General features: G+C 38.7%; 1 pseudogene; it reads left to right on the top strand.

Annotated features, from left to right (window-relative positions):
- Positions 1 to 285: 285 nt before the first annotated feature.
- On the top strand, positions 286 to 2,975 carry LOC102440481 (annotated as a pseudogene).
- The last annotated feature ends 5,681 nt before the right edge of the window (positions 2,976 to 8,656 follow it).

The raw sequence follows: 8,656 nt of genomic DNA, 5'->3' as shown, positions 1-8,656 counted from the left end.
AATGTTCTTTTTTAAAATTTTTAATTTAAGAAAACCTGCCAGGGAGCATAAAACTATAACATGGCATCAGAGAGAATATCAGCAAATTTGGTACACTTTATCTTTCACAATACGAATTTCTTATTTCATCTTTTCCTTTCAGTGGAATTCTGCTTCCAGTTTAGGTTGTTTCAAAAGTACTTTCTCATTTAAAACAACTAGAAATATTAGACAAGGAAAAAATTTTAAAGCTGTTTGCAGGTATTCGAGGTGGTGAGGAATTATGGATGAAGACCCAAGAGAGAGATGAACCCAGAGAGGCAAGCCCAGCATTTAGAGTCTGGGCGCATGAGGGAGGCAACCAATCGATGTGTCTCACATCAATGTTTCTCTCTCTGTGTCTCTCCCTCTCCCTCCCACTCTCTCTAAATATCAATGGAAAAATATCCTTGGGTGAGGATTAACAACAAATAAATAAGTAAATAAGTTATGGGTGAAAGGCGAAAACAAACTTTCAACAGGTTCACAAGACTAGGGGAAACAAAAATCAGAGGAGGAGCCCTGGTCAATATTTCAGGGGCTAAACTGAGAAGTTAACTAGAAACAAAATCATCTCTCTCAAGGACTGAAGCTTAACTTCAAAGCATGTCAATCCCTGTTTGAATTAAGATGATCTGCAATTGATAAAAGTAAATTTTCTTGGTGGAAGATACTAGTAATCCAGAGCTTTAGGATATTCCTCAATGTCAAGATCTTAATAACTTTAAAAAACCATATATACAAGAAAAGAAAGCATAATTGAAAATTAAGAGAAAAAATACACAATAGATATAAATGCACAAGGGATCCAAATGATGAGGTTACCAGATAGTACCTTAAAATATATGTGATTAATATGTTCAAGTAATTAAAAGACAAGTCTGAAAATGTTGGTACAGACTGAACCAGGAAGAAATAAAAAGACAGAAAGTAAAGAAAGAAGATATACAATATGTAATAATTATATTTTAAAAATCTATATTTAGAAAAGAGAGAATTGGGGCAAAAGAAACATTTGAAGACATAATGACTGAAAACCTCCACAACTGATCACAGACATTAAACTACAGATTTAAGTATGTTGACTGTTAAGTAATGAGAAAACTTCTGTGGGGTACAAAAAGTTTTTAAACAGTTGTCTTTGTATAAAATTAACCTCATTTTGTGGCTCTGTAAATTTCTGGCTTTACCTATTTTTGGAGCAATAGCTTGCCTATGAATCCTGTGGAGAATGAATTTCATATATGGTGCTATATTTGTAACTCTAGAATCCTTTATGTATTATTTATTCAGGTCAAAGCAGCCACTCGATTTAGTGGTTGCATGTATAGAAACTTTTTATAAATATTAGTATTTGTTATATTTAAAATATTATTTGTTATTAAATAAAAATGTAGGTTTTTGCATTGAAACATTCTAGAAAATACAATATACTTTTATATATTAGAACTACTTTACTTGTTCATCTAACTCAGATATCAGGAAACTTTTTCTGTAAAGGGCCAGATAATAAATGTTTTGTGCCCTGAGGGCTAATTATAGTTTTTGTCATAACTGCTCAACTCTGCCATTGTAGCATGAAAGTAGCCATAGACAATACATAAACAGATGAGTGGGACTGCGTCCCAGTAACACTGTATTTACAGAAATAAGCAAAGGGCCAGTTTGACTGGATAATAAACCTCCCATTCTATATGTTTTCTTACATTTGTATCTTCATATTATCAGCAATGATTTCTGTCTTCCAACAGTATCTCCAGGATGTAATTTATGTCTTTGTAATGTTGATTTCCATGCCACTTTAAACAATAAAGGTTTCCCAATGACATTTTTAAAAATCTCTTAATAGTAAAGAAAATAGTCTTTTAAACACTTGTTATTGAGTTTAGAGAAAACTGTATATGGTACTGGGTTGACCAATAAATTTAATTAATCATTGCTGGAAAACTGTAGAGATTTGAATTCACATGTGGAGAATCAGTCTTTCTAATCATGATGGCTTCATACCATCACTGGTTAATAACTTTTCCTCCCACTTTTTTATTTGTGGTAAAATGTACATATAAAATTTACCATTTTAATCACTTTTAAGTTTACAGTTCAGTGGTAGTAACTACATTTATAATGTTGTACAGCCACCAACACCGCCCACCTCCATACCTCTTCTCATTTTGTAAAACTGAAACTCTATGTCTATACCCATTAAACAACAACTCCTCATTCTCTTCCTCTCCTCAGCCCCAAGCAACTACAATTCTACTTTCTGGCTCTATGATTTTCAGTACTCCAAGTATCTCAAATAAAAGACAAAGACTAGAATGGAAGCCATGGAGCATCCAGGAATGCCAAGGATTGCTACAACCACCAGAAGCTAAGAGAGGCATGGAACAGATTCTCTCTCAAAGCCTCGTAAAGAGCCAGCCTTGCTGACATCTTAATTTGGGACTTATGGACCCCAGAACTCTGGCAGCAGGAAATAGAAGAAAAACTCAGTGAGGAAGAAATAGCACAAAGAGTGGAAGAATTAGTAGCCAAAAGGGTAGAGGAAGAACTGGAGAAAAGGAAGGATGAAATTGAGCGAGAAGTTCTCTGAAGGGTAGAGGAAGCCAACCAAGCACATCATGGAAAAGCAGTTGCTCAAATAACGCAAGCAACAGAGCCAAGCTGAGCTTACAGCACAAAAAGCCAGAGAGAAGGAAGAATGTGCAATATGTGAGGAGCAGAGTGAATACTGGAAGAAAATAATTGAAAAATTGCAAAAGCAACTGGCTGAAGAACAGTTAAGAATTGTTGAAGAACAAAGCAATATTCATTAGGAAAGGACAAAATTAGAGTAAGAGTGACAACAACAAAATTAGAGTAAGTTGTCAACAACAACAACAAAATAACAAAAAATTATCCTGGGCAAGGGGAAGTCCAGGCCCAACCTGTCCTTCTCATGAAAAACCCAGGATTAAATTGCAAAAATAAAAGGACTCATATTTGCCTTTTTGTGACTGGCTTATTTCACTTAACGTAATGTCCTCAAAGTTCATTCACATTATAACACATGTCAGACTTACCTTCCTTTTCAAGGCTGGATTCCATTGTATGTGTATACCACATTTTGATTTTCCATTCATCTATCAATAGGCACTTGGGTTGCGTCCATGCTTTGGCTATTGTGAATAATGCTGTTATGAATACTGGTGCACATAGTACCTTAAATAACCATACAGGGAGAGGGTCATTATTGAGGATAGTGGATAGAAATTCATATCTCTCATTCTTTGGGCTGACTTCAAGCCTTCATTTTTTGATTCTCATGTGGCTGCTGAGGAGCTTATACTGGCTGCATAGTGCTAGGTCTACCATTCCCTTAATATAAATGTACTGACACTTATAGTTTTATCTTTAAGCTTAAGTTTTTTCGCAGAATCTTTTAAAGCCATTTGTCCATTTTATCATGGTTTATTTATTAAAATTAAATAATATCATCTATTATTCCCCATAACTGAGTATATGCAAATAGCACTTAGTATCCAATCGGAAAGATAAGCCTCTGAAATGGTGAGTTTCTAATATTGCCTCAGGACACCGTTGTTAACATCTGTGTAAGGTGACTGACACACAGACCTAGATGTTTTAGAAAATATTTATAAAACTTAATTTCTTTTTAAATTTTTTAAACATCCTGGAAACAAATGACAAAACAACAATCCAAAATCTATGGGACACAGTGAAAGCCATCCTGAAAGGAAAGTTTATAGCTCTACAGGCCTACCTCAAAAAACAAGAAAAAATGGTAATAAATCATCTAACTCTACAACTTAAAGAATTAGAAAGAGAGCAACAAGAAAAGCCCAGAGTGAGCAGAAGGAAGGAGATAATAAAGATTAGAGCAGAAATAAATAACTTGGAGACCAAAAAAACAATACAAAAGATCAATGAAACCAAGAGCTGGTTCTTTGAAAGGATAAACAAGATTGATGAACCTGTAGCCAGGCTCACCAAGGAGCAAAGAGAGAGGACCCAAATAAACAAAATCAGAAATGAAAGAGCTGAAATAAAAACAGACCCCACATAAATACAAAGGATTGTTAAAAAATACTATGAACAACTCTACTCCCACTAGCCACACAAACTAGACAATCTAGAGCTGTGGTCGGCAAACTGTGGCTCGCTAGCCACATGCGGCTCTGGCCCCTTGGGTGTGGCTCTTCCTAAGCCTTAGGAGTATCCTAATTAAGTTAATAACAATGTACCTACCTATATAGTTTAAGTTTAAAAAATTTTGCTCTCAAAAGAAATTTCAATCGTTGTACTGTTGATATTTGGCTCTGTTGACTAATGAGTTTGCCAACCATTGACCTAGAGGAAATGGACATATTCCTTGAAAAATACAACCTTCCAAAACTCAATCAGGAAGAATCTAAAAATCTCAATAGGCCGATAACTATGGATGAAATTGAAGCAGTCATCAAGAAGCTGCCAGCAAACAAAAGCCCGGGGCCAGACAGCTTCACAGGGAAGTTTTACCAAACATTCAAAGAAGAACTAAAACCTATCCTCCTCAGACTATTCAAAAAAATTCAAGAGGAAGGAACACTTCCAAGCTCATCCTATGAAGCCAGCATTACCCTAAAACCAGTTAAAGACAACACAATGAAAGAGAATTACAGCCCAATATCCCTCATGAACATACATGCCAAAATCCTCAACAAAATTCTAGCAAGTTGGATCCAGCATTACATCAGAAAGATCATACACCATGACCAAGTAGGATTTATCCCTGGGATGCAAGAATGGTACAATATCTGCAAATCAATAAACGTGATACATCACATAAACAAATTGAGAGATAAAAGTCACATAGTCATATTAATTGATGCAGAAAAAGCATTTGACAAAATCTAACACCCTTTCTTGATAAAAACCCTCAGCAAAATGGGAATAGAGGGATCATACCTCAACATAATAAAAGCCTTATATGACAAAACCTACAGCCAATATCATACTCAATGGGAAAAAACTAAAACCATTTCACCTAAGAACAGGAACAAGACAGGGATGCCCACTTTCACCACTCCTGTTCAACAAAGGAGGCAAGAAAATACAATGGAGTCAAGACAGTCTCTTCAATAAATGGTGTTGGGAAAATTGGACAGATACATGCAAAAAAAATGAAACTAGACCACCAACTTACACCACACACACACAAAAAAAACCTCAAAATGGATAAAGGACTTAAACGTAAGACGGGAAACCATAAAAATATTAGAGGAATCCACAAACAGCAAAATCTCAGACATATACCGAAGCAATATCTTCACAAATACAGATCCTTAGGGCAATGGAAACTAAAGAGAAAATAAACAAATGGGACTACATCAAAATGAAAAGCTTCTGCACAGCAAAAGAAACCATCAACAAAACAACAAGAAAGCCCACTGTATGGGAGAACATATCTGCCAATGTTATCACCGAGAAGGGTTTAATCTACAACATTTACAGGGAACTCATACAACTTAACAAAAGGAAGATAAACAACCCAATCAAAAAATGGGCAATGGACCTAAATAGATACTTTTTGAAAGAGGACATAAGGAAGGCCAAGAAACATATGAAAACATGCTCAAAATCAGTAATCATCCGAGAGATACAAATCCAAATGACAACGAGGAACCATCTCACACCTGTCAAAATGGCTATCATCAATAAATCAACAAATGACAAGTGCTGGTGAGGATGCAGAGAAAAAGGAACCCTAATGCACTGCTGGTGGGAATGCCGACTGGTGCAGCCACTGTGGAGAACAGTATGGAGTTTCCTCAAAACACTAAAAATGGAACTCCCATTTGACCCAGTGATCCCACTTCTAGGAATATATCCCAAGAAACTAGAAACACCAATCAGAAAGGATATATGCACTGCTATGTTCATAACAGCACAATTTACCACAGCTAAGATTTGGAAACAGCCTAAGTGTCCATCAGCAGATGAGAAAAACTGTGGTACATCTACACAATGGAATACTACGCTATGGTAAAAAAGAAAGAATTCTTATTATTAGCAACAGTGTGGATGGAACTGGAGAGCATTATGCTAAGCAAAATAAGCCAATCAGAGAAAGATAAATATCACATGCTCTCACTCATTTGTGGAATATAATGAACAACATAAACTGATGAACAAAAACAGATCCAGAGACAGAGAAGCATCGATCAGGCCGTCAAACCTCAGAAGGAAGGTAAGGGAGGATGGGGGTACGGGGGAGAGATCAATCAAAGGACTTGTATGCATGCATATAAGCCTAACCAATGGACACAGACACCAGGGGGGTGAGGGCATGAGTGGGGGGTGGGGGGACAATGGGGGATTAGGACACATATGTAATACCTTAATCAATAAAGAAAAAAATATGATTATATGGTTAATGCCTTCATGGTGTTCCAGTGTAGCCAGGAAACTGAAAAAAAATTTTTTTTTTAAATAAAAGTAAAAAGACATAGAAGTTCTATTATTTTATTCCCATACCCCAGTGAATCATTACTTATTACTTGAGTGATTTACCCCTATTCTAACTATGGCTCTAAACATTAAAGAACATCTGAGACTACAGTGTCCTGTTATTTAAGAACTAGAGGCCTAGTGCACGAAATTCTTGCACTCAGCAGGGGATCCCTCAGCTCAGCCTGCACCCTCTTGTAGTCCGGGAGCCTCCAAGGGATATCCGACTGCCAGCTTAGGGTAGCAGGCCTAAGCCGGCAGTTGGACATCCTTAGCGCTGCCACGGAGGCAGGAGAGGCTCCCACTACCACCGCTGTGCTCACTAGCTGTGAGCCTGGCTTCTGGCTGAGCGGCGTTTCCCCTGCATTGAGCATCTGCCCCCTGGTGGTAAGTGTGTGTCATAGCGGCCGGTTGTTCCACCATTTGGTTGATTTGCATATTAGCCTTTTATTATATAGGACTTGAGGCCTGGTGCATGAAATCATGTGCAGAAAACAGTCCCTAGGCCTGGCCTGTGATCAAGGGCCTTTTTTCCCCAACTTTCCGCAGCCAAGCCTGCCCCTCTTCTTCCCCCCCCCCCCACTGCAACCCATCCCCAGTTCTCCATTCACCATTGGGTGATTGGTGCCTGACGGCCGGGAGAAGGGACCGAGAGGTGGTCAGTGCACCTCATAGTGACTGGTCCAGCAGTCGTTCTGGTCGTTCTGCTGTTAGGGTCAATTTGCATATTACCTTTTATTATATAGGATAGAGGCCTGGTGTACGGGTGGGGGCCAGCTGGCCTCTCCTGAAGGAAGTCCCAGATTGGGGTGGGAGGACCTCACTGGGGGCCAGGGTGGGCCAGGGTGAGGAGCCGTGGGGTTTGCAGGCCGGTCACACCCCTGATCGGGGTGGGGGGTCCCCGCTGGGGGGTGGGGCCAGCCTGGGCTTGGGGCCGCAGAGGGTTTGCAGGCCAGCCATGCCCCTGATCGGGGTGGGGGTCCCCCCTGGGGGGTGAGGCTGGCCTGGGTGAGGGGCCGTGGGTGGTTTGCAGGCCGGCCACGCCCCCAGCTTTGTCAGGAAGGATGTCTGGAATGACATCTGAAAGACAGCTGGTCTATTTGGTCTATTTAGCATATTACTCTTTTATTAGTACTCTTTTTCTCATCTGAGAATTCCAAAACATTTAACTATGTTCCCACAGCTGTATAAGTAGTAGCTCTTGGCCTTTTTGAGTATGGACTCTGAGAGGTGTTAAATCACCACAGAGATGTGATCAGTAATATCCAGGTTGTGGGAAACTACAGAACAAATGACCTCGTTTATGAAGAGAGACTTAAGATACATACTCACTAATCACAACATTTACACCTTATTTGGGTCTTGATTAAAACAAGCAAACTGACCGTGGCCGGTTTTGCTCAGCAGTTAAAGCATTGGCCTGTGGACCAAAGGGGCCTGGGTTTGATTCCCAGTCAAGGACACTTACCTCGATTGTGGGTTCAATCCCCAGCCCTTTTGGGGCGTGTGCAGGAGGCAACCGATGGATGAGTCGATGTTTTTCTCTCTCCCCCTCTTCCCTCCTTTCCACTCTGTCTGAAAATCAATGGGAAAAATATTCTCAGGTGAGGACTGAAACAAACAACAAACAAATAACAAGCAAACTGTAAAAAAAAGTATGAGACAAACAAGGAGATATGAACACCAACTTGGGTATAAGTTGATATTAGGAATTACTACTAACTACTTGTAACTGTTTTTTAATTGAATTTATTGGGGTGACTTGTTTAACAAAATTATAGAGGTTTCAGGTGTATTGGTAACTGCTTATGATAATGAATAATATTCTTATATTTTTATAGTAATCCTTATCACTTAAAGATACATACTGAAATATTTATGGGTGAAATGATATAGATTAAATGCAATCCCTTTAGAATTTTCTTTAGAGTATTTTAGGTGGGAAAGAAAGCTAAGGTATGTATGAATAAGATTAGCTATGAGCTGATAATTGTTTAAGATGGGTGCTTTATCTGTTTCTTCTTATTCGATCTTCTTATTCGGTCTATTTTTCTACAAGGATGGACAGAAGCCCCGACCTGGTCCCTTCTTGCCAAGCCATCTGCTTTAAAGGCAGTGTTGTCAGCAGAGAGAAACTTAAAAAAAAAAA

This window comes from Myotis lucifugus, unplaced genomic scaffold (assembly GCF_000147115.1).
Source record: "Myotis lucifugus unplaced genomic scaffold, Myoluc2.0 scaffold_38, whole genome shotgun sequence".
In the NCBI taxonomy this organism is placed as follows: domain Eukaryota; kingdom Metazoa; phylum Chordata; class Mammalia; order Chiroptera; family Vespertilionidae; genus Myotis; species Myotis lucifugus.
Note: the sequence above shows the minus strand (reverse complement) of the source record. Positions and strands in the feature narration are given on the sequence as shown.